General features: G+C 35.9%; 1 long non-coding RNA gene across 10 annotated transcripts in view; it reads left to right on the top strand.

Annotated features, from left to right (window-relative positions):
• The window catches only part of LOC109456544 (uncharacterized), a 119,899-nt gene that overhangs the window by 66,453 nt on the left and 26,709 nt on the right, over positions 1 to 26,737 (top strand). The window lies entirely within an intron of this gene.

Here is a 26,737-nt window from a genome sequence, read left to right as displayed (position 1 = left end):
CCGCATTTTTGTCTACCTAACACAATCTTATTATTTAGGCTCAGATCAAGGGTTACTTCCTCCAGGAAGCCTTCTTTGATGTCCTGACCTCCACTTAGCTCATCTCTGTGCACCTTTAATAACCACTGCATTATCATTGCAGTCTTCTTTCTTTCTTCCTTCCTTCTTTCCTTTCTTTCTCCCCTCCCCTTTCTTTCTTTTTTCCTAGTCAATCTCTGACTTGTTTGACTACAGAAACTGGATTAAATGCATCATTAAAATCCGTGTTCCTGCAACTGGGAGGATGTTCAGTAAATAATTTTAGAAAGAATGAATGACTGACATGTCTTCACTTAATGTCTACATCCAGTGTCTAAGAAAAATGGACTTGGGTCATTTTAATAAAGGAAAATGTTTTCAGTCCCAGGTTTGCAATAAGTGTGGGGTTCAATTAAAAGCCTTTAATATTGGCTAGGCTAAGCCAGGGTAAGAAAGATGTTCTAATACATAGGGAGCCACTGAAATGATTATTCTAACAGAATCAGCAAAGTTGGGACACACTCCAAGAAGTCATTCAGAAATTGTGAATTTCCTTTCATTATCTCTTTACAAAAAGCGTAGTTTCTGTCATTCATTTATATATATTTTTGAGAACTTATAATGAGTCAGACACTATAATAGATTCCGGAGAAATAAGGCTGGATACAGCACATGTTTTTTCTCTGAGGGCTCACAGATTGGTCAAAGGTAACTTTACGGCTTGCAGACAGTCGTATGGGGATGAAAGATTTCAAGTGATGAGAATGCAGCCTAGTAAATGTAGAAAAATCTTCAAAGAGAAAAAGACAACGTAAGTCACATCTGTAGATTAAACTGGCACAGATGGGGGAAGCAAGGTGGGAGAAGGTGGTGAGCCAGACGTTCTCAGGAAGCATCAAGGTGAGCAAGAGCTCAGATTTGTATGACGTATTTTGCTAAGAAGGACATTTATGGGAGAGAGAGAAGGAAAACAGTGAGAAAAGCTGCCTGAGATGGATTATAGTGCTGAAGTGGAAGGTTTACATCTTTGTTTCCTATAAGCTTGTGACACTGACGTGAACTAAGCTTCAGTTTCCTCATTTGTAAAGAGGATTATGGAGTAAGGATAAGTAAGGTATAAAATCTTATGCAAAAGTATAGTAAGAATCAGACAAAAATGCTGTTTTTTTGTTGTTGTTTGTTTTGTATTTTTTTTACAAATCAAAACAATTTCTAGCACTTTTATGCACTTATTATAAATGCTCCGAAATGTTCAAGTGGATATTGTTTGGCTTTAGCTGAGGTGCGCCTGACAGAAGACCCTTTGAGCCCCCCAGGCCAGACAGCTGGCTGGGCAAGGCTCACTGAGCTTTTGAGTGAAGAATGTCCTTCTCTTCTCCGCGTTTTATGGTTCAAGGCCTTAACCTTTGATCATTATTTTCATTATGTTTTTCTGTTTAATTTAACTGTAAATCACGTTAATATAGTTTTGACTTGTATGTCAGAAAGCTTAAAAACTGAGTTAAAGTCATTCTAAGAGCTAAAGAATTTGTTCGGTCTGATTTGTTTAGTCAAGATGATCCAGTCAAATGTGGAGATGTCAGAGAGATGGTGCAGGATGTTATTTAATTGGTCCAGGATTTGAGGGATGGAAATGAACTCATAGTAGAGCTTTCACTCCATGTTAGCAACAGTTAAGAGGATAATTTACGGATTTTTTAGGACATTAACCAAGGCAAAAATGCCCCGATAAAGCAAGTAATTATATATTACGCTGAAATCATTTTCTGAAAAATCAGATCACACCAGAACATCAATAATTTAGGAAGCATTAGTGAAATTCTGTACTTCCCTTACGTTTCACAAATGTATAATGGTAATGAAAGACAGGCATTCACTTTTCTGTATTTGGAAATTATATCTTTAGGGGTCAAAAATTCAATTTGTAAGGTTTTTTTTACCAAAGACTTTCTTATTCTAAAATGTTTTTATTACAAAATAGGTGTTTCAGCAAGAAAAATATAGAGTACAAAAAAAATCAACTGCTACTGCTGTATTTTGACATATACGTGTATAATTTTTTTATTCTTTTTTATGAATAATATTAATCAGGATAGCATAACTGGTGAAACAGACGCCCTCTAAACTATCGGTGGCTTATCACAAGTTTATTTCTCACTCTAGCAGGGGCGGGAGGGGGTGTGTGCCAGCAGTGGGCATGGCAGTGCAGCAGTGCTCTGCTCCAGGCAGTCATCCAGGGTAGTGTCTACTAACGCCTGCTGCTGGGCCTCTAGCCTGTGGGTAGAGAGACAGGATGGCAAGTGAGATGTTTTTAAGTTTCAGAAAACAGAATGGTGATCCACCTTTGTACTTACACTAGGAAATGTACGCGGTCTAGAGAGAAAGCAGGTTTAATGAATACACTATCTTCTTTGCCAGAGCAAATATGTATGCTAACAGTCTCACACACTATACATTCTGCTGTGTAATATTGTCTGTTTTTTCAGTGATGTCTTTCAAACTTCTTTCCTTATTTATATCAACATTATCCAATTGTATGATAATTTTTTTACTTGTCAATTCCTTGTTAAACATTTTGGTTATTACCAGTTTTCATGAGTGTATGCAAGTCATCTAACATTCTTATACCTTTGCATACTAGCCTGGTTGCTTCCTTAAAAAAATCCCAGTAGAATTGCTGGGTCAAAGTGTACATATTTAAAAGAATAAAAACAAAAAACGGACTTTTAACATTTTACCAAATTGACTGCAGAAATTTATATTCACACCAGTTAACAGTGGGTAATGGGTAATGGACTCTGAAGGTGGAAGCTGAACATTGCACATTGCATTTTATTTTAGTGTGAATTAAAGACTCAATCACCAAGTACTTGTTGAGCATCTACTGAGTGGCTTGTGCTATAGGGAATCCAAAAAAAGTAATTAGGTTGTTTTTATTGGGGAACAGTACTCTGTTCTATATATTTAAAAATCTAAAGGGAATTTTAATTTCCTGTCTCTCCACCATTCAGTAACTGATGCTTTGATTTTACTGTGGCTACAGAAAAGAGTAGGGAGAGGTAAGGGTGCTTCTTAAAATGATAAAGGATGAGTATCAATGATATGACAAATTCAAATTAAAAAATAAGGTATGTTAATTTATTCTTAAAATATAGTCAATATTGTAATAACTATGTATAGTGTCAGGTGGGTACTAGACTAACTGGGGAGATCACTTCATAAATTTTATAAATGTCTAACCACTGTTGTATACCTGAAACTAATATAAAATAATACTGAATGTCACCAGTAATTGAAAAATAAGAAATAAATTGTAAGTTCAAATGATTTCCAGGTGGAGGTGACCACAAGCCACACAATTAGGTAAAGGCAATGCAAATCTGGGGAATGACTAGAGGAGACCTCGGAATTATGCCTCAGCTTTGGCTTCATGCATTTCTTGAGAAAAACAGAACATATGCATATAATAAGGTTACTGTTGTCATTGTTAGTTATGAATTCCCATGGTGAGTAGTAGACAAAGATAACCTTAAAATTTAAATTTAATGTTAAACATTAAGAATATTTTTAAAGAAGTGTAAAATTTGATGTATCTTGTAAGATTTCTAACTTTTTCTCATTATTTTGATGGTCGTTTTCCAAGTAGTTAATTATCAGAATACGCTCACTTAAAAAGATAATGTTTGGATCTACTCTGAAATTATATAGATTGATTTTATTTCCGTGACAACTATCTTTCCTTCTATTATTTAAAATTATTATATTTGGGTTTAATCTTTAAAGTTATGGATTTCTCAGATTTAGATTTTTTGCTGTTTATGTATACATAAAATGTATGTAATTCATTGCAAAATTCATTAATTAATCCTTGTTTGTTTTCTATTGTAAAATATGGAAATTTTTGGTGAAGTAAGACTTTGTGTCTTCCTGAGATACAGTGTATAGGGAAAAGTTATTTCCACAAAGTGGAAATACAGTCTTTGTTAGTAGATACATGAGTTATAGGTATGTGTATATGCACCTCGATGACATATAAGCAATTCTACAAACAGATGATGCATGTTGTGTAGAAATCTGATGCTTTCCAGATAGATACTCTAGTCTCTAAATACTCAGAACAGCCCTGATGCAGTTCAAAGAATAATAGAATAATTTTTGAAACTAATGTCTTATATGCTTGGAGTGAGATAATAATTACAATCAATAACAAGAAACAAATACATAAAAAGTGAATTCACATTCCTTTTAAAATATCTAAAACAAAATTCTCAGTGTCTCAAGTTGTCTCACAGCTACTTGTTTACTTCAAAATCTTTTTTTATGCTTTATTTATTTTGATCGTCAATATTATTTTATATTATTTTCAGTTCTACAGCATAGTGGTTAGACATTTGTATAATTTAAGAAGTGATCCCTCTTCTAATCAAGTACCCATCTGGCACTCTGCATAATTATTACCATGTTATTGACTATATTTTCTGTGCTTTACTTTACATCCCCATGACTATTTTGTAACTACCAATCTGTACTTCTTTTTTTCCGCCATTTTAAAAATTAGTTTCAGGTGTACAAAGCAACTTAATAGTCAGACATTTAAGCCCCTCATAAAGTGGTATCCCACACCTCAAGCTACTCCCCCTCTGACATCCTATATAGTTGTTACAATACCATCAACTATCTTCCCTATGTTGTACTCCACATCCTGTGACTACCGTGTTTCCCCGAAAATAAGACCAGGTCTTATATTAAGTTTTGCTCCAAAAGATGCATCAGGGCTTATGTTCAGGGGATGTCATCCTGAAAAATCATGCTAGGGCTTATTTTCTGGTTAGATCTTATTTTTGGGGAAACATAGTATGTATACCTATGTATTTAGTTATAGTTGACATTCAATATTATTCTACTTCAGCATCATGTGTGTAGTGCATTGGTCAGGCATCTGCGCAGTCTATGATGTGATTCCACTGATAAGTCCAGTGCCCATCTGGCACCTTACATGATCTTTACAACATTGTTGATTATATACCTCATAATGTATTAACTACCAATTTGTATTTCTTAATGCCTTCACCTTTTCCACCCTGACCCCAACCCCATTCCCAACTATCACCCTGATAGATCTAGTACCTATCTGGCACCATACCTAGTTATTACAATATTATTGACTATATTCCTTATGCTATACCCTACATCCCCATGACTATTGGGTAACAACCAATTCGTACTTCTTAATCCCTTCCCCTTTTACCCATCATTAACCCCCCTCCCATTTTAAAGAGGTCCCTCTAAGATTCCTTGTAATACTGGTTTGGTGGAGACAAACTCCTTTAGCTTTTTCTTGTCTGGGAAACTCCTTATCTGTCCTTCAATTCTAAATGACAGACTTGCTGGGTAGAGCAATCTTGGTTGTATGTCATTGCTTTTCATCACTTGGAATATTTCCTGCCACTCCCTTCTTGCCTGCAAAGTTTCTGTGAGAAATCAGCTGACAGTCTGATGGGGACTCCCTTGTAGGGAACTAACTGCTTTTCTCTTGCTGCTTTTAAGATTCTCTTTATATTTAACCTTCGGCATTTTAATTATGATGTTCTCAGTGTTGGCCTCTTTGCGTTCATCTTGTTTGGGGCTCTATGTACTTCCTGGGCTTTAATGTCTGTTTCCTTCACCAGGCTAGGAAAGTTTTCTGTTATTATTTCTTCAAATAGGTTTTCAATTCCTTGCTTTCTTTCTTCTCCTTCTGGTACCCCTATAATGCAAATGTTGGTGCACTTGATATTGTCCTGGAGGCCCCTTAAACTCTCCTCAATTTTTTGGATTCTTTTTTCTTTTCGCTGTTCTGGTTGGGTGTATTCTGCTACCTTGTCTTCTACATCACTGGTTGGATCCTCTGCATCATCTATTCTACTGTTAATTCCCTGTAATATCATCTTCATTTCCGTTATTGTACCCTTTATTTCTGACTCGTTCTTTTATGGTTTTTATCTCCATTTTTATGCTTCCTATCTCTCTGTTGATGTTCACCCTGACATCATTGAGCAATCTTATAACCAGTGTTTGGAACTTTGCATCTGATAGATTGCTTATTTTGGTTTTTCTTAGTTCTTTTTCTGGAGCTTTGTTCTGTTCTTTTGTTTGGAACATATCTCTTTGTCTCCCTATTTTGGCTGCCTCCCTGTGTTTGTTTGTATGTATAGGTAGAGCTGCTATGTCTTCCAGTCTTAGTGGTATGGCCTTATGTGGCAGGTGTGCTGAGGGATTCAGTGATGCAGTCTTTCTGGTTACCTGATCCACATGCTCTAGGTGTGTCCCTTGTGTGGGTTGTGTGTGCTCTCCTCTTGTAGTTGAGCTTTGGTTGATAATTACACATCAATGTGACGGACTGACCCTTGGGCTCACTGGTTGTGAGGACTGGCCTTAACTACAGTGGAAGAGTTGTTGTGCAGGGGCTGACCCTATGGAGCAGGATCTGCCTCAGCAGGACTCTGGTGCCTGCCCAATCTACCCCTTGGGTGTGTTGTACTTGGAGGCACCTGGGTGACGCTGGCCATTGGGGATGCCAGCCCCAGGATCACCTTGGAGGGGATCCACTGTAGGTCTACTTCAGCCACAGCCTGTGGCCCATCCAGGGCCACCCAGTAGGAACCAGGAAGAAATCCGCATGTCTGCTGCCTGTGCTGTGCTTGGAAGGGCCTTGAGAGGCCAAGTCCCAAACCAAGGCCAGCTGCCACTAGCACTGGCTTATGGCTGCTCAGCCAGAGGTACAGGACATGCTCCAGCCAGATGCTGCTTGTCTGGGTTCCGCAAACCTTTGAGAGTCTAGGAAAGTCTGCAGCTTGAGTTAAGTCAGGTGGTCTGCATGAAAAAGCCACTGGAAAAGGCCTGGGTGTGCCTGAAAGTAGGCCAGGACCAGGTCTCAAGTCCCAAGGACATGGTGCATGAATGATGGAGACTCAGATATGGCCGCCTCCTGTATCTGCACACCTGGAAGGAGGAGGACTCAACAAAGACACAGTGGCCCCTGCAAGCTCCCCTGTCCAGAAGAAAGCTGCCTCTCCAACCCGTGTCCCAAGCCAGCCAACTCAATTTCCCACCCTTCATCCCTGCCGCCTCTCCAGCTGCTGCCTGAGCCCTGGAGCTCAGAGCGAGTGATTCTGTTGGTGGCTAAGTTTGCACGAGTCCCTTTAAGAGGAGCGCCATGAGTGCAGCTGTCCTCTGTCTCACTCAGTCACAATCTCTGCTGGTTTTCACAGCCAGAAAATATGGAGATTTCTCTCCCCAGCACTGGAACCCTGGGCCGGGGTGGGGCTGGGAACTCTCACTCCTCTGGGGGATGGAGAGGACTCCCACAGCCTAAATATCCCTCCCAATCTTTAATAGTCATATGTGGGTGTAAGACCAGCCCATTCCGTGTCTTTGAACTTCCTACTAGTCTGGAGGTTGTTTCTTCTGCACGTCCTTAGTTGAAAGGTTTTTGTTCAGCTTGATTTTAGGTGATTTTCAATAATGGTTGTTTTGTAGATTAGTTGTAATTTTGATGTTGTTGTAAGAGAAGGTAAACACAGCATTTACCTACTGCACCATATTGGTTGTTCCAAATTTGTGTTTCTTAAACCCTTCACCTTTTTGCCCTGCTCCCCAACCCCCTCCCATCTATCTCCCCAATAAATCTAGTACCCATCTGACACCATATATAGGTATTACAATATTATTGACTATATTCCTTATGCTATACCCTTCATCCTCATGACTACTTTGTAACAACCAATTTGTACTTCTTAATCCCTTCCCCTTTTTTTGTGTACACCCTGAACCCCCTCCCATCGGGCAACCATCAAAATTTTCTCTGTGTCTATGAGTTTGTTTCTGTTTTATTCATTTGTTTATTTTGTTCTTTAGATTCCATTTATAAGCGAAATCACATTGCATCTGTCTTTCTCTGTCTGACATACTCCACTCAGCACAATACCCTCCAGGTCCATCCATGCCACCACAGATGGCAAGAATCCATTCCCATCCGTGGTCGAGCAATATTCCATTGTATATATGTACCAGCTACTCTGTATTCATCCATCGAGGGACATCCAGACTGCCTCCACATCTTGGCCATTGTAAACAATGCTGCAAAGAACATTTGGATGGACATGTCCCCTCAATGTAGCATTTTGGGATTCTTTGGATAAATACCCAGAAATGGGATTACTAGGTCCTTCTTTGTCTCTTGTTATGGTCTTTGTTTTAAAGTCTATTCTGTCTGGTATAAGTATTGCTACCCCAGATTTTTAAATTTTATTTTATTTATTTTCATGAAATATCTTTTTTTACATTCCTTTACTTTCAGTCTGTGTGTCTTTTGATCTGAAGTGAGTCTGTTGTAGGTAGTGTATGAAAGGGTCTCATTTTGTTATTTATTCAGCCCCCTATCTTTGGATTGGAGCATTTATTTCATTTACATTGAAAGTAATTGTTGATAGCTATATAGTTATTGCCATTTTATTATTCATATTTTTTATTTTTATTTTTTTATCTTAAAGAACTCCCTCTAAGATTCCTTGTAATACTGGTTTCGTGGTGATGAACTCCTCAAGCTTTTTCTTGTCTGGGAAACTCTTTACCTGTCCTTCGATTCTAAATGACAGCTTTGCTGGGTAGAGTAACCTTGGTTGTAGGCCTTGCTTTTTATCACTTTGAATGTTTCCTGCCAATCCCTTCTGGCCTGCAGTTTCTGTTGAGAAATCAGCTGATAGTCTTATGGCAGCTCCCTTGTGGGTAAATAACTGCTTTTCTCTTGCTACTTTGAAGATTCTATTTTCTCTTTGCCTTTAACCTTTGGAATTTTAATTATGATGTGTCTTGGTGTGGGCCTCTTTGGGTTCATCTTGTTTGGAACCCTCTGCTCTTTTTGGGCTTGTATTAGGTTGGTGCAAAAGTAATTGCAGTTTTTGAAATTATTTTTAATCTTTTAAACTGCAATTACTTTTGCACCAACTTAATATAACTATTTACTTCGCCAGGTTAGGGAAGTTTTTCATCATTATTTCTTCAAATGCTTTCTCTCTTCTCCATCTGGTACCCCTGTAATGTGAATATGGTATAGTTGATGTTGTCCCAGAGCCCCCTTAAATTCTCCTCATTTTGGGGGATACTTTTTGCTTTTCTGATTATGAGTTTTCTGCTACCTTATCTTCTAAATCACCTATTCAATCCTCTACTTTATCTAATTTACTGTTGATTCCCTCCAATATATTCTTCATTTCAGTTATTGTATTCTTTATTTCTGACTGGTTCTTTTTTTATGTTTTCTATCTCTATTTTTATATTTCCTAACTCTTTGTTGAAGTTCTCCCTGAGATGACAGAGCATTGTAATAACCAGTATTTTGAACTCTGGTAGATTGCTTGTGTCTATTTTGTTTAGTTATTTTTTCCTGGGGCTTTGTTCTGTTCTTTCATTTGGGGCATGTTTCTTTATCTTCCCATTTTGGCTGCTTCCCTGTGTTTATTTCTATGTATTAGGTAGAGGTATAATGCCTCCTGGTCTTAGTAGAGTGGCCCTATGCAGTAGGTGTCTTGTGAGACCCATTGGTGTAGTCACCAGAGCCGGGTGCTCCAGGTATGTCCCTTGTGTGCATTGTATGTGCCCTCCTGCTGTAGTTGAGCCTTGGTTGCTATTTGCATATCAATGGAAGGGATTGACCCTCAGGCTTATTGGTTGTGAGGACTGGCCATGACTACAATGGAGGAGCTGTGGTGCAAGGGCTGACACCACAGAGCCAGATTCAATTTAGTGGGGCTTTGATGTCTGCCCAATCTGCTCTTTGGGAGTGTCATCCTTGGAGGTGGCTGAGTGATGCTCCAGCTTGGTCTGAAGCTAGCCACCAAACCTTGGGTCCTCCTGGGAGGGTACCCACTGTAGGCCAATTTTAACCACAGCCTGTGCTTGCCTGGAACCACCTGGTATGAGTCACAAAGTAATCTGCTGATGGCCACCACCTGCACTGGGTCTGTAGGTGACCTTGAGAGGCCAAGCCACAAACCAAGGCCAGCTGTTGCTAGCACTGGGCTTAGGGCTACTTAGTGAGAGGTACGGGTTATGGGACACACAGAAGCAAGATGCAGCTTGTTTGGGTTTTGTGAACCTTTGAGAGATTTTAGGAAAGTGCAGCATGAGCCAAAACAGGCTGTTTATAAGGAAAAGGCACTGGAAGCAGCTTGGGTGTATCCAAAAGTTGGGTGGGGTGGCATCTCAGGGAATCACTAGGGTGGGGCACTTGAAAGGTCATAGCCAGGTTGATGGAGACTTAGATATGGCATCCGCCTGCATCTGCATGCAGGGAGTAGGAGGGCTCAAAAACAAAACAATGGCTTCCACCAGTTTCTCCATCCGGGAGAAAGCTGCCCCTCTAGCCCTCTCCCTGAAGCCAGATGATTTCGTTCTCCACCATGTATCTCTGGCACCTTTCGAGCGACTCTCCCAAAACTGGAGCTCAGAGTGAGTGAGTCCATCAGTGAGTAAATCCGTGTGTGTGTCTTTTAAGAGGAGCACCTGGATGTGCAGCCACCTCTGTCTCACTCAGCCACAATCTCCACTGGTTTTCATAACCAAATTATGGAAACTTCTCTCCCTGGTGCTGGAACCCTGGGATGGGGAAGGACTGGCACCCCTCACTCCTTCTGAGCATACCTCTGCAGTTGAGATAATCCTCCCAATTTTTAAAGGTCACATGTGGGTGTGGGACGAGACAGTTCTGCATCCCTGCCCCTCCTACCAGTCTTGAGGCAGCTTTTTCCCTATGTTTGTAGTTGTAGAGCTTTGGTTCAGCTAGACTTCAGGTGATTCTCAATAATGGTTGTTCTGTAATTTAGTTGTAATTGATGTGGTTCTGAGAGGAAGTGAGCACAACGTTTACTTACTCTGCCATTTTGACCAGAATTCCCCAAAATCTTTTTTTTAAACGTATGCTTACGTGAGGCCTTTGACTCAATTAATTTATTAAGTATACATTGTGTATGAAATACACAGTCCACTTTCCTTAAGACTTCCTAGTCTGCACAAACAAGCCAACAGAGAACCACAATTTGAAATGATAAGTGAACCTGGGTTTTCTGGGAACATAAGAGAGAGATCGAATCCAGAATACCAAAGAAGGATTCCTGAAGGAAAAGATCAGAGATTGTTTCGTATTTGTACTGGTACTAGTTGTGTTTTGAAGCATTTGATAATTTTTCAGTTTTGAAATCTTCTAAGTGAGTCCATTGCTAAGGGCACTTCTGACCATTCACAGAGGACCAGATCTAGCTCTTCAAGTTTCTGAATAAGTAATATAAAAAGTACTGGAATGCAGTCCATAATGAACCACAGTGGTCCATTTAGCTTGTCGTCTTTTGACTTCAATTATTATTGATCTTACTACTCCAGATAATTCTATTTGCAAATCTTATTAAAGTATATGCATCCTAAACTTAATAAAATTTTACACTGCATAAATATTAATGATTATGATGATGTGTGAGAAGTTTTCATTATTTATAGCCAATCCTATAATTTTATAAGTAATCACAATTAAGTCCAGGAGTTGAACTGGCCTGAGAGAATGTCAAAAAGGACCAGAGAAACTGGAAGTGAATAAACAACTTAGGGTCAGAGTTTCCTGAGGTCAGGAAGAGACAGCGTCTCTGTAAAAGACTTCCACCAGGTGGATTATTAAAAGGAGCAGGTGGAAGGGAGATTGGAAAGGCCTGAAACTGCAGAAGAATGAGGGTGAAATGTGATGTGTCTTGCTCAGGACAATAAAAGAAAGGCAGGAACAGCTGCAGGGTTTGGAGCTGAGATGCACTGAAAATGCAGTTGCAGAGCAGCGACAAGAAATGTATATGTATGTATATATATCTGAAGACAGAAAAAAAAAATATTTAGGAAAAACTAGCATGCTTAGAAAGTCCTGAGTAATGAACTGGAGGAATGAAGATTAAAAGCCTGAGAGAATTGAATAGACAGATATTTTGGTTGTGCTTACCAACACACTGTGAATACCATGCTAAGAAATACTTGGAAGTCTACACTGGCCACCAAAACCTATTATGTTCTAAGTGAGTCTGTTATATTGTAAGTTCTTAATCGGAGCATTTAAAAAATTCCCTAGTCTGTTTGTACATGGACTAACTGGAAATCAATTTAACTTGCTCTATCATAGTTTAAAAATATTAAAACTTTTCTATATTTTGAGATAATTCTCATAATTATAATAGGGTACAGTAGTCAATTAATTTTTTCTTTCATTACCAACAATGAGCTTTTATGAAATTGCTGCTTAGTGTAAGCTGCTTTTCTTTGGGTCATTAGATCTGCTGATTTGAATTTAAAGGGAAAATAATATTAATTCCCCCAAATATTTTTTCCTCAAATTATGTAGCATTCCCTCCCCTCCCCCTTCTTTTTTGCACCGCATAATATAGTCTGGCAAAAAGTAAGTGTGATATTAATTGTTAGACTTGTTTATTCCAGGGAGGAACCAATGGAGCACTTACAGTAATTAACATATTTTCTTTGGTCTTCTCATTTTGTTAATGATATCTTATTGAAGGCTGTGCAGTAATTACTGCCCACTGAGGTACAGACACTGAAACAAATTAATGGCCAATGACCAATAATGATAACAGTTGCAATCATCTATTGTGAAGTATAAGCAGAAAAAAATTGAAATTAAAAACAATGTTCTTTGAAGCTAAAATTAAACTATATTGTTAAACTGTGCTAAAAATCATATTAACAACTCAACAGAGAAACAATATTCCATGATTTTATTATCATCTCCACCAGTTTTGAGATGATAATAAGTTACAAGAGACATATTTTTGCAGCATTTTACAGTTTCATCCTGTGGGAGACAGAAGTAAAATGTATTGATAGGACACATAATATGTTTACTTTTAGGTATGACTTTTAGGTATTTGTGGTACATTTATCTTAACATGGGCAGTAAAGTTTTTCAGTGATTTTAAGAAGTTAAAGTAAATTTCAATACCAGAAAATGACATTTCCTTCATTCTTGTCAAGACGTCTTTTTCCCCCACTGGCTTCTTGCTACTTATCTATGCGTAAGAAATTCCAGATCACTTACTACTTTAACAATTTCAGTACTCTTTAATACTCTGTTTATCTTATGGGTTTACCAAAATAAAGAGTAATTTTTCTATAACACCTCCCACTGTAAGTTGGGATAGAGGGTGGTGATAGGTGTTCATACAATTTTCACAGGACACAATTTGATTTTGTAAAGCTGAACAGTTTGAAATTTCTCTTTCTTTAGACTACCAACAACATCAGTATATATTTTTTACATGTGGAAAAAAATCATAAAAGTTAGCTGAGGATTAGCATAGTACATTGTTGGGGTTCTCCATATTGGAATACAGGAGACCTGGGACCTACATCTGTTTCTCTAAGTAGCTGGCAAGTCACTCATTGTCTCTGGACCTTGGTTTTCTTTCCTGAGATATGGGAGATTTGATCATCTCCAAGGTCACTCACAGGATTTAACGTCTATGGAAAGCTTTGTAACAAGGACCACAGGAGACTGAGAATTACCTCTCTTACCCCTGGTTAAATTCTTGTGTTAAAGAATCTTATTAAGAATTTTAGATTATTTTGATTATTTGGAGAACAGTTTATAAGTCAAATTTTCTTATCTTTAATTCTCAGGCCTTATCAAATATGTAGAAAATGGAATAGAATTATAAATTTTTATTCACCTGAGTAGGAAAAATGATACTAGCATCAAAACGTACTTTTTCAAGTGAACTCTAAAAATCATGTTTAATTTTTAGTTAAAATATTGAATAAAGTGTAATGATTTTATTATAGTGTTTTATTTCTTATGAAAATTTGAGTTTTTGTAGGTTCAGAATTAAGTTTTTATATATTTTTATACCTGAGTCTTAGCATGTATTAGTGTTCAAGAAATATTTGTTAACAGAAAAATTAATGATTGTCAACATATATTTGTTTTGCAGACATTCTATATGTTTCCATGTCATTTGAAATTGTTTTCAGTGTCAAATATCTTTTCTTCCTCAAATAGGAAGTTGGCATTCTATATAACAACTTAAATGTTTTACAATGAAGCAATTAAGGCTTGATTCTTTGAGTTAAGTTTTATTATTTGGATATGGCCATCACCATGGAATTATGATCTCTTTGTTATGATTTGAATATCACATCAAAATTACTTTTTTACATATGAGGAAATCGGGCATAATGAGGATGTAAATTGCTAGATTATTATGATCTAAAGTCTCTGCCCCGGGGATTTTAGTCTATCTATTAAGGTTTATTAATGTCTTCTTTAGGACCCACTAGCAAAAGATGAGAAAAGTTGTTATCCAGCTTTTACGATTTTTCAGGACCTCTGACTGCGTTTAATTTTTCCTTTCAATTCATGGGAACTGGTCTTGTACGCCTGGCTGAACTTGGTTTAGATTTTTGACAGTTTTTTATTTGCATCCCATTTGGATGTTTTTCAAAATGTCCAGACTATTCACATTACATCTGACTAAGCACTACCCAATGGTTTAATTCAAATTGTCTGACAAACTTCTAACTAGTATTTTTAAGGTTTGTAAATTATTCTTAATAAAATAAAGCTCTGTGACTTTATTTTAATAACAAAATAGTAAAGTAATACAGATATTTTAAAATAAAAATAATGTGGAAGTGATCAGAAGTTTTAAAGAAGAATTTACATTTTAAAAAACTGACTTTGATAGAAAACTTTTGGTTGGGGTAAAATGAGAAATGACAGAGTAGCCAAAATAACTATTTCTTGTGATATAATTCTCCAGCTGCAATAATTCTGATAGTCATCTATTAAGCTATTTGGGCTTGGTAACATTGGCAAACTGAAGGTTACAGAGCTATACATAGAGAATACTTTGATGCTAGTCTTCTTTCACCAATAATTACCAGTAAATTTGTATTCTGTCCAAAGCCAGTATGTCTGCACACCTGTAAGTATTTTGGCAATTGAAAAAAGGCAGTTTGCTACAATATTAAATTAGAAGTGGTTTCCTAAATTAATTAGCAATAAGTGAAAAAAAAAATAACAACAGGATCTGAGAAAATGATCACCTAGGAGTATGCTGGGAAAATAAAATATTCATTATATGGCTATATATTTCTAGCTCTGAAATCATGAAACGCTTCTGTTTATTTTGCTCAATATCATTTTTTTTTACTTACTATCATCTGAAGAAAGTTATTTAAAAACTAAATAAAGCAAGAAAGATATAAATAAAGCAACATGAAATTTATTTAAGAAAAATTTATGACTTTAAAAAAGAAAGCTTGTGAGCCCTAATACTATAGTTTTGTCTCTCTGTTAAACTGCTTTGTGAACACAGGCAGGTGTATCTGTTATTCGAAGGCTCATGTTTGTTTCTCGTGAGCTATGTGTATGCCGGTGTTAATGGGTTTAATATATATAATATATATATATATATATATATATATATATATATATATATATATAGTATATATATGTACACTATGTATATAGTATATATATGTACACTACATATAATGGTTTTAGTATATATATTATATATACATAAAGTTACAAATTCTCTTTAAATTTATATGACCATTAATTATTTTTAAATATAGGTATGTGTACCTTGTATGTGAAAGAAAAATATTCTAAAGGAATAAATTACTTTATTTTGTTCACATATTAAAAATAAAAATCCTACCATGTTATTTTCTTCAATGATGTGTATATTGGAATTACGGTTATAAGAATATCACATTCATTATTTTTTTTGGAAACATTTCAACATCTCTATTCAAGGACTGACTGGATCATGTTTACAGAGGCTTTTCAAGGCATCTGTTCTTAGCCACAGCTGAGAATGGGGCCCACCGTGCAGGCTGGAAGGATCCACCTAGAATTTGTCGAATTAAGTCCTTGCACCTGGATATAATTGTCGTGCCGCTGTGCTGGGGTTTTCTTAAGCTACTGGTAAAACAAATTAGCTCAATTTAAACTGGCATCCAGTAGAGAAGCAACAACTCACTTCATATAATGTTTTTCAAATAATTATTTTTGTATTGCCAGTTTTACCTCATGAATATTTTCCTGGGGGCTGGGTGGGAAAAAAAAAATCTAGCTAAACTAGAAACGTGATAAAAAGTCTACTCATGTTGTAGGCTTTAATATTATTTCAGTATAAATAAGATATGGATAAATATATGATTATAATATCAATTCAGCTGGATTTTTCCCCCTGCTAAATAAAATGTAAATTCACATATTTAGTTGTGAGGTAGAATTTAAGAAATATTCTCATATCCATATGCAAGTTTCATAAACCATTGACATGTTTGCTGTAGCTTTAATAACCTAAATATTTTTACAGATAGAAAAGATGCCTGTGAAAGTCACACTAAACAGGAGACAAGATTCATTTCTGTTTGTCAGTAGGCTTCATGAAACTCATTTGGTTTTGCATTTTTGAGTCATTTATACTTGGCAACCAAATTCACACATTTTCTGGAAATCTAATAAATTAAAAAACTTTAATGGCTGCTAAGAATGGGGATTGTGCTTGTGGGATTATGGGGCTAATATATGCATGCATTTCTTTGTGCATCCATTACTTATCCATTTAACAAATTTCATGGACACCAATTAGGTGTCAGGCAGGATTCTCAGCACTAAGGACACAGCAAGGAAGCATGATAAGTCCCTGCCTGCCTAAAGTTTACATTCTAGTTTTGGAGACAGACAAAAAAAAAAAAAAAAAAAAAAAAAAAAAAAAAAAAAAAAGAGAGAGAGAAGAAGAAGAAACATATTAAGAATTAATTTCAGTTAGTGTTAAGTTGTATGAAGAGCCTAATGTGGACTAATTAGAGAGTAGTGAAAAGATACAATTTTATATTGGTTAGGAAGATTTCTCTGAGAGTTTTCATGTTGATGTATGTAACAATAAGCACATATGCCAGCTGCATTAATATATACATTTATTTCTTACTATGCCTTTATATTTCCAGTGCCACACAATGTCTAGCATAAGACAGGAAAAAAATGCAATGCCCTGCTTGATTTGAGATGGATGGCATCTGAATTTAGAAAAGTCTGTGCACATGTGTTGCAAGATATATATATATATATATATATATATATATATATATATATATATATATATATATGATATTATTTTCCCAAACATAGCATACAGAACACAATAGATCAATATTATAAAATGATTTATTATAAAGGTTTGGCTATAAAAGGTTTGGCTACAGAACTCTTCCTAACCATTATTTCTTCCAACATTGTCACTTCTTTCCTTGTCTCAATAACTTATACATATTTCTCTCATAGTACTATCCACCTGGTGTTGCCATTAGTTGTACACCAATATGTTTTCCTTTTGAAATTTTACTCCTTCACAGGGCTTTTCCTTTAACACATCTTTGTATTTCCAGGGCCTTACACTAAGTCTAGAAGCAAATGAAATGTGTTTTAATATAAATGGGAGATAAAGAGATTCTACTGTACTTCAATTAAAATGTTTAGATCAGAACTGATTGCATAGAAACATTTCACTTATATATTGATGTCCTGAGAGTAAAATATTGTGTTTAAGTGGCAGATCTGAATTTCCAAATTTCAGCAACCCAGCCAGCTGACTTGTACTTATTGATGACAACAAACATGGTGGCTGAGTTGCTTTAGCAATGACGACACTACTGCTGCTGATGGAAATAACTGCCATTTATTCAGCTCTTTCTAATATCAGCTCTTGGCCACTACATACATCATCTTACCAAATCCTGACAATTAGCCTACGAGGCAGGTGTTATTGACCCACTTCACGGATAAATAATTGAAACTCAGAGAGAACGAAAAACTGCCTGAAGCCACCAAGCTTGTCATAGATCAAAACAGATTATAAAGATGCACATGCCAAGTTATATGTATAAAATGCATGATGTATCATAAAAGTTATAAAATAGCTGCTTTATATATACATACACACACATATATGTATGTGTATATGTATATGTATATATATATATATATATATATATATATATCATCTGTGTTATATGGCAAAGGGATAGTCTTTTGAATGATGTTTGGTGAGGAAAAGATGTGATAGATAGGGATCTTTATTTTGGTAAAGTTTAGGGTGATAAGTATATACATATATATATATATATATATATATATATATATATATATATAGAGTATATAAGTATATATATATATATATGGAGTTGGATAATATATATGTATGTTATATGTGTGAGTGTGTGTACATATATATTCATCGTGCATAAACATTTACATAGTTATTTGATACTATTAGTTTTGAACTGACTTATTATAATGCAATCTCTCTCTCCTACAAAATCAATTCTGGAGGACAGGGCCCCCAGTGCTTAACATAGTATAAGGTACAATGTAGGAACCTACTAAAGGCTTATTTAAAATAATGAAAAAATTAACAAAGCAATTTTATTACCAAGGTGATATATAGTATAGGAGCACCTAAGATTTTTTACTACTACTAGTTTTCAAAACCAAATAAACCATAGGGGAAAACAACATATAAATAACTATTATTATTTTTTTATTCCAAAAACTCAGTGAAGTGTGTTTTTTTGTAATTACAAGAATTAATGTATGTATTTCAGTATTATAGTTCTAAGTTAGGCAATATGATATGGAAATGCAAAACTTAAGAAAATCACATATATGTGCAAATATTTAACAAGTATTTTATTTTCATAAACTGTAATGTTAGCCTATAATCAACAAAATAAGCAGCTAAATAAAATGTTTCATAAATTTGATGCTAATGGTCACTGATAGGCACACATTTATAAATATATTCACGTAGCAGGTCATAATATTGACAAATACATGTGTGTATTCTAATACACTATTCACACATGTACACTGGAACTCAAAACGAGGCTGCCACATTATCACTGTAAAATTAACTGTGAAGGTTCACCAAATATCTTCACAAGCTTTCAATTTATGGATTCTTTTGTTAAAACAGAAAAGGCAGAAAAGTGGTACAGACAAAACAATCTGTAACCTGAAAATCAGGAGAAATACGAATCTTTAGAACTAAGCCTTTTCAGAAATATAAAAATAGCATAGGTTCAAAATTAAATAAAAACACTGTTATACACCTGAAACTAATATAATATTGTGTGTCAACTGCAATTGAAAAATAAAAGTTATATATATATATATATATATATATATATATATATATATATATATATATATGATATTTTTGTCTTCCCATGGGATGATGGAGGCGAAGGGTGGTCCTCATTGCTGGTAATTTATTTTATGTTTATGTGTCTCTAGAGAAAGTAGAACTCACCCAAAATGCTTTCTGAGAGTTTAAGCACACCAACTCTGTTCTATGCAGATCAGAGTGAAAACATGGCCTGGGTCCAAATGTAGGAGACTTGAGTAAACAATCTCACTGTTTACATGAGATTGCATTTCAGATATTAGAAAAAACAAGAATATGATTCTCTGTGTAATGGGGTCAACATCTCTAATTACCAAATGCAGTAAAAATAATGCAGGCCACATCTCTGTGATTTAGAAGTAGAAGATTTTGGGTAGAAGCTCCTTAACAAACTGTGCTGTACAAATGTACAGTTCTCAGAGCTAAAGGGAGACGCTCTATGAGGATATGTTTCCTGTCATATTTTTTCTAAGGGACACTTAGTTCATTCCATGGGACTGGAACCACCCCAGGACTCATCTCTTACAGAATTACGTGCTGCTTCAGGCATCCAAGTGTAAACAAGGCTCTCACAGTTCTAATGTTTTTCTTAAATATTTAGAGTGTAAAGTGTGGTAGGACTTAACATTTCCTAAATTATATGTTCTGATCTCAGTGTTTTAAGTGCAACTCTGAAGATGAATTAAATTGTGTGTGTGTGTGTGTGTGTTTAAAGACAGTGTGTTACCTGTCTGTCACAAAAGATTTGTTTTTATGGGACTAGATGATACATTGTTGATTTTGTAGAAAATTCTATATTTTCAAATTTTTGATGTCCCAAATTTAATTCTACTAACAGACGCATGGAGTGGTTATGATGATGTGGAGGTAAGTAATTGGAAGTAAAAAGGTTCACAATAATCTAATTGCTTCAGACAAAATCTAGGGAGATAACTTTGATTTTTCCCACTTTTTCATTACTGCAAATGCTCTATATTCTGCTTTCAAAATAAGTATTGTGATTATACTGATTTTTCTACATCTCCACTTGACACAACCACCGTGTTCTGTCACCTGTGCTACTGGGATGGCTTCCTTGTCCACTGGTATCCCATTTTAGACATCCTAAAATTAATTTTCCACACAGGAGTCAGAAAGTTTTTTTTTTTTAATTTATTGGGGTGACAATTGTTAGTAAAATTACATAGATTTCAGGTGTACAATTCTGTATTACATCATCTATAAATCCCATTGTGTGTCCACCACCCAGAGTCAGTTCTCCTTCCATCACCATATATTTGATCCCCCTTACCCTCATCTCCCACCCCCCACCCACCTTACTCTCTGTTCACCACTAAACTATTGTCTGTGTCTATGAGTTTCTGTTTCTCATTTGTCTTGTTCTTTTGTTGTTTTTGGTTTATATGCCACATATCAGTGAAATCACATGGTTCTCTGCTTTTTCTGTCTGACTTATTTCGCTTAGCATTACACTCTCAAGATCCATCCATGTTGTCATAAATGTTCCTATATCATCTTTTCTTACCGCCAAATAGTATTCCATTGTGTATATATACCACAACTTTTTTATCCATTCATCTATCGAAGGACATTTTGGTTGTTTCCATGTCTTGGCCACCGTAAACAAAGCTGCAATGAACATTGGAGCACACGTGTCTTTATGGATAAATGTTTTCAGATTTTTTGGGTAGATACCCAGGAGAGGGATTGCTGGGTCATATGGTAATTCTATTCGTAATTTTTTGAGGAACCTCCACACTGCCTTCCATAACGGCTGCACCAGTCTGCATTCCCACCAACAGTGTATGAGGGTTCCTTTTATTCCACAGCCTCTCCAACACTTGTTACTATTTGTCTTGTTGATGATAGCCATTCTGACTGGGGTGAGGTGATATCTCATTGTGGTTTTGATTTGCATTTCTCTGATGATTAGTGATGTTGAGCATTTTTTCATATGTCTATTTGCCATTTGTATGTCCTCTTTGGAGAAATGTCTCTTCAAGTCCTCTGCCCATTTTTCAATTGGGTTGTTTGTTTTTTTGTTGTTGAGTTGCATGAGTTCCTTGTATATTCTGGATACTAGCCCCTTATCGGAGGCACTGTTTGCAAAAATCTTCTCCCATTCAGTTGGTGGCCTCTTTATTTTGTCAATGGTTTCTTTTGCTGTGCAGAAGCTTTTAAGTTTCATATAGTCCCATTCGTTTATTTTAGCTTTTACTTCCATTGCCTTTGGAGTCAAATTCATAAAATGCTCTTTGAACCCAAGGTCCATAAGTTTAGTACCTATGTTTTCTTCTATGCAGTTTATTGTGTCAGGTCTTATGCTTAAGTCTTTGATCCATTTTGAATTAATTTTGGTACATGGTGACAGATAGCAGTCTAGTTTCATTCTTTTGCACGTGGCTATCCAATTCTCCCAGCACCATTTATTGAAGAGGCTGTCTTTCCTCCATTGTATGTTTTTAGCTTCTTTGTCAAAACTTATCTGTCCATATTTATGTGGTTTTATTTCTGGGTTATCAATTCTATTCCATTGGTCTATGTGTCTGTTTTTCTGCCAATTCCATGCTGTTTTGATGATTATAGGCCTGTAGTACAAGCTAAAGTCTGGGAGTGTGATACCTCCAGTATTGTTCTTTGTTCTTAAGATTGCTTTGGCTATTCAGGATCTTTTGTGGTTCCAAACAAATCTGATGGTTTTTTGTTCTATTTCTTTAAAATATGCCATTTGGATTTGATGGGGATTGCATTGAATCTGTGTATTGCTTTGGGTAATATGGCCATTTTAACTATGTTGATTCTTCCAATCCATGAGCACGGAATGTCTTTCCATTTCTTTGTGTCTTCTTCAGTTTCTTTCAAAAAAGTCTTATAGTTTTCAGCATATAGGTCTTTCACATCCTTGGTTAAGTTTATTCCTAGGTATTTTATTCTTTTTGCTGCAATTGCAAAAGGAATTGTTTTTTGTATTTCTTTTTCTGAGATTTCATTGTTAGTATATAGGAAGGCAATGGACTTTTGTGCGTTGATTTTGTAGCCAGCAACTTTACTGTATTCGTTGATTGTTTCTAATAGCTTTTTGGTGGAGTCTTTAGGGTTTTCTATATATAACATCATGTCATCTGCAAAGAGTGATAATTTAATTTCTTCATTCCCAATTTGGATGCCTTTTATTTCTTTCTCTTGCCTGATTGCTCTGGCAAGGACTTCCAACACTATGTTGAAAAGCAGAGGTGATAGGGGACAGCCCTTTCATGTTCCTGAATGTAGAGCAAAGGGCTTCAGTTTTTCACCATTAATTATGAGATTAGCAGAGGGCTTGTCATATATGGCCTTTATTATGTTAAGGTATTTTTCCTTCTATACCTATTTTATTAAGTGTTTTAATCATAAATGGATGTTGTATCTTGTCAAATGCTTTTTCTGCATCAATTGATATAATCATATGATTTTTGTCCTTTATTTTGTTTATGTGATGTATCTCATTGATGGATTTGAGGGTGTAGAACCATCCTTGTGCCCCTGGGATGAACCCCACTTGGTTGTGATGAATAATCTTCTTAATGCATTGTTGTATTCGATTTGCTAGAATTTTGTTTAGAATTTTTGTATCAGTATTCATCAGAGATATTGGTCTGCAGATTTCTTTTTTTGTGTTGTCCTTACCAGGTTTTGGTATCAGGGTAATGTTGGCCTCATAAAATGAGTTAGGGAGTACTGTCTCTTCTTCAATTTTTTAGAAGAGTTTGAGCAGGATTGGTATTAGATCCTCTTTGAAGGTTTGGTAGAATTCACTAGTGAAGCCATCTGGTCCCGGACTTTTGCTTTTGGGAAGGTTTTGGATGACTGATTCAATTTCGTTACTGGTGATCAGTCTGTTTAGATTTTCCAGTTCTTCATGGTTCAGCCTTGGAAGGCTCTATGTTTCTAAGAACTTGTCCATTTCTTCTAGGTTGTTGAATTTGGTGGCATATAGTCCTTCATAATATTCTTGGATGATCCTTTGAATTTCTGTGGTGTCCATGATAACGTCCCCTTTTTCATTTCTGATTTTGTTAATCAGTGTCTTCTCTCTTTTTATCTTAGTGAGTCTAGCCAAGAGTTTGTCAATTTTGTTAATCTTTTCAAAGAACCAGATTTGTCACATTAATTTTTTCTATTGTCGTTTTGTTCTCTATTTCATTTAGTTCTGCTCTGATTTTTGTTATTTCCCTTCTTCTGCTGACTTTGGGTTTCACTTGTTCTTCTTTTTCTAGTTCTTTAAGGTGTAACATGAGGTTATTTATTTGAGATTTTTTTTTGTTTCTTGAGATAGGCCTGTAATGAGATAAATTTCCCTCTTAAAACTGCTTTTGCTGTATCCCAAAAATTTTGGTAGGATGTATTTTCATTGTCATTTGTTTCTATGTATCTTTTGATCTCTCCTCTAACTTCTTCTTTGACCCAGTCCTTCTTTAAAAGTATGTTGTTTAATCTCCATGTATTTGTGTTTTCTTGCTTTCTTTTTGCAGTTGATATCCAATTTCAAAGCCTTGTGATCAGAGAATATGCTTGGTATGATTTCAATCTTCTTAAATTTGTTGAGACTGATTTTATGTCCCAATATATGGTCTATCCTTGAGAATGTTCCATGTACACTAGAAAAGAATGTATAGTCTGATGTTTTAGGATGAAGTGCTCTATAAATGTCAATTATGTCCATTTCATCTAATGTGTCATTTAGGGCTGCTATTTCGTTATTTATTTTCTGTTTGGATGATCTATCCATAGCTGTCAATGATGTATTTAAGTCCCCTAGTATAATTGTGTTTTGGTCAATTTCTCCCTTTAGTTCTGTTAGTAGTTGCTTGGTATATTTCGGTGCTCCCTGATTGGTTACATAAATATTGATGACTGTTATGTCTTCTTGTTGTATAGTCCCTTCACCATTATGAAATGTCCATCTTTGTCTCTTGTTATCTTTTTCACCTGAAGTCTGTTTCATCTGATATCATTATGGCTACACCTGATTTTCTCTGGGTACCATTTGCTTGGAGTGTCAATTTCCACCCTTTCACTTTGAGTCTATGCTTGTCCTTGTAGCTGAGATGTGTCTCTTGGAGACAGCATATGGTTGGGTTTAGTTTTTTGATCCAATCTGCTATTCTGTGCCTTTTTATTGGTGAGTTCAGTCCATTTACATTTAGGGTGATTATTGATATGTGAGGATTTCCTGTCATTCTATCTTTAGTTTTCTGGTAAGGCTGTGTCTCCATTGTTTCTTTGTCTTTTTGTAGTTGTCTATTATTTCTGTGTGGTGGTGTTCTGTGATGTTTCCCTCTGTTTCTTCTTTTATTACAGTATATATTTCAGTTCTGGATTTTTTTGAGTGGTTACCCTTAAATTTATGCAAAAGAAAGTTTGACATTTAAAGTATTCCATTTTCTTCAGCACACTTACTTTCTCCATTCCCATATTCTGATTCAGGCCTTTACTCTCCCCCTTTTTATGTTTTGGTTGCCACAAATTGTCCCTGTTGGTGGTGGTCGAATAGCCTCCTTTAGTATTGTAGTGCAGGTCGTGTATTAGAAAATTCCCTCAGCTTCTGTATGTCTGGAAAGGTCTTTATTCCTCCTTCATATCTAAAGGATATCTTTGCTGGATATATTATTCTTAGCTCATAATTTCTCTCTTTCAATAGTTTGAATATTTGGTTCCACTCCCTTCTGGCTTGTAGAGTTTCTGCTGAAAAATCTGATGATAATCTAATGGGCTTTCCTTTGAAGGTTACCATCTTCCTTCCCTGGTAGCCTTGAGGATTCTTTCTTTGTCGTTGATTTTAGACAGCTTCAATACAATGTGCCTTGGAGAAGGCCTGTTGGGATTGAGGTAATTAGGTGTTCTATTTGCTTCTTGGATTCGAGGATCCAGTTCTGTCCACAAGTTTGGGAAGTTCTCATCAACAATTTGTTTGAATATATTCTCTGTTCCCTTCTCTCTTTCTTCTCCTTCTGGTATGCCCATTATTCTTATATTGCTCTTTCTGATGGAGTCAGAAAGTTCTTGTAGAGTTCTTTCATTTCTTTTAAGTCTCAAGTCTCTTTCTTCTTCCATCCGTGTAATTTCCAGGTTTCTATCTTCGATGTCACTGATTCTTTCCTCCATCTGGTCAACTCTATTACCTAAGCTGGTTATTTCATTCTTAATTTCTTCTATTGAGTTCTTAATCTCCAGTGGAGATGTAGAAAAGTCAATATAATCACAATACTTATTTTGTAAGCAGAATATAGAGCATTTGCAGTAATGAAAATGTGGGAAAAATCAAAGGTATCTCCCGAGATTTTGTCTGAAGCAATTAGATTATTGTGAACCTTTTTACTTCCAATTACTTACCTCCACATCATCATAACCACTCCATGCGTCTGTTAGTAGAATTAAATTTGGGACATCAAAAATTTGAAAATATAGAATTTTCTACAAAATCAACAATGTATCATCCAGTCCCATAAAAACAAATCTTTTGTGACAGACAGGTAACACACTGTCTTTAAACACACACACACACACACACACACACACACACACACACACACACACACAATTTAATTCATCTTCAGAGTTGCACTTAAAACACTGAGATCAGAACGTATAATTTAGGAAATGTTAAGTCCTACCACACTTTACACTCTAAATATTTAAGAAAAATATTAGAACTGTGAGAGCCTTGTTTACACTTGGATGCCTGAAGCAGCACGTAATTCTGTAAGAGATGAGTCCTGGGGTGGTTCCAGTCCCATGGAATGAACTAAGTGTCCCTTAGAAAAAATATGACAGGAAACATATCCTCATAGAGCGTCTCCCTTTAGCTCTGAGAACTGTACGTTTGTACAGCACAGTTTGTTAAGGAGCTTCTACCCAAAATCTGCTACATTGTCTTCTAAATTGCTGATTTGCTCTTCTGCTTCATGTAATCTGCTGTTGATTCCTTCTAGTGTATCCTTCATTTCAATTATTGTATTCTTTATTTCTGACTGGTTCTTTTTTATGGTTTCTATGTCCTCTTTATGCTTGCTATCTCTTTGTTGAAATTTTCCCTAAGTCTAATAACCATTCTTATAACCAGAGTCTCTTGTAGACTGTTTGCCTCCATTTTGTTGAGTTTTATTTCTGGAGGTTTCTGTTCTCTTATTTGGGACCTGTTTTTTTGTTTCCTCATTCTGGCTGCCTCTCTCTCTCACTCTCTCTTTTTTTTTTGCTTCTGTGTTAGGTAGGTCTCCTAAGTCTCTCAGTCTTTGCTGGGTGGCCATATGTAGTATGTGTCCTGTGTGGTTTTGTGGCACAGTCTCCCTCATCTCCTGTACATGTGTTCTGGGAGTGTCCCTTGAGTGTGTTGGGTGTTCTCATATTATAGTTGAGCCTTGACTGCTTTTGGCCCATCAGTGGGTGCAATTGACTCCCAGGCT

The sequence above is a fragment of the Rhinolophus sinicus genome, linkage group LG01, assembly GCF_036562045.2.
Source record: "Rhinolophus sinicus isolate RSC01 linkage group LG01, ASM3656204v1, whole genome shotgun sequence".
Lineage (NCBI taxonomy): Eukaryota > Metazoa > Chordata > Mammalia > Chiroptera > Rhinolophidae > Rhinolophus > Rhinolophus sinicus.
This window is presented reverse-complemented; position numbering and strand designations above follow the sequence as displayed.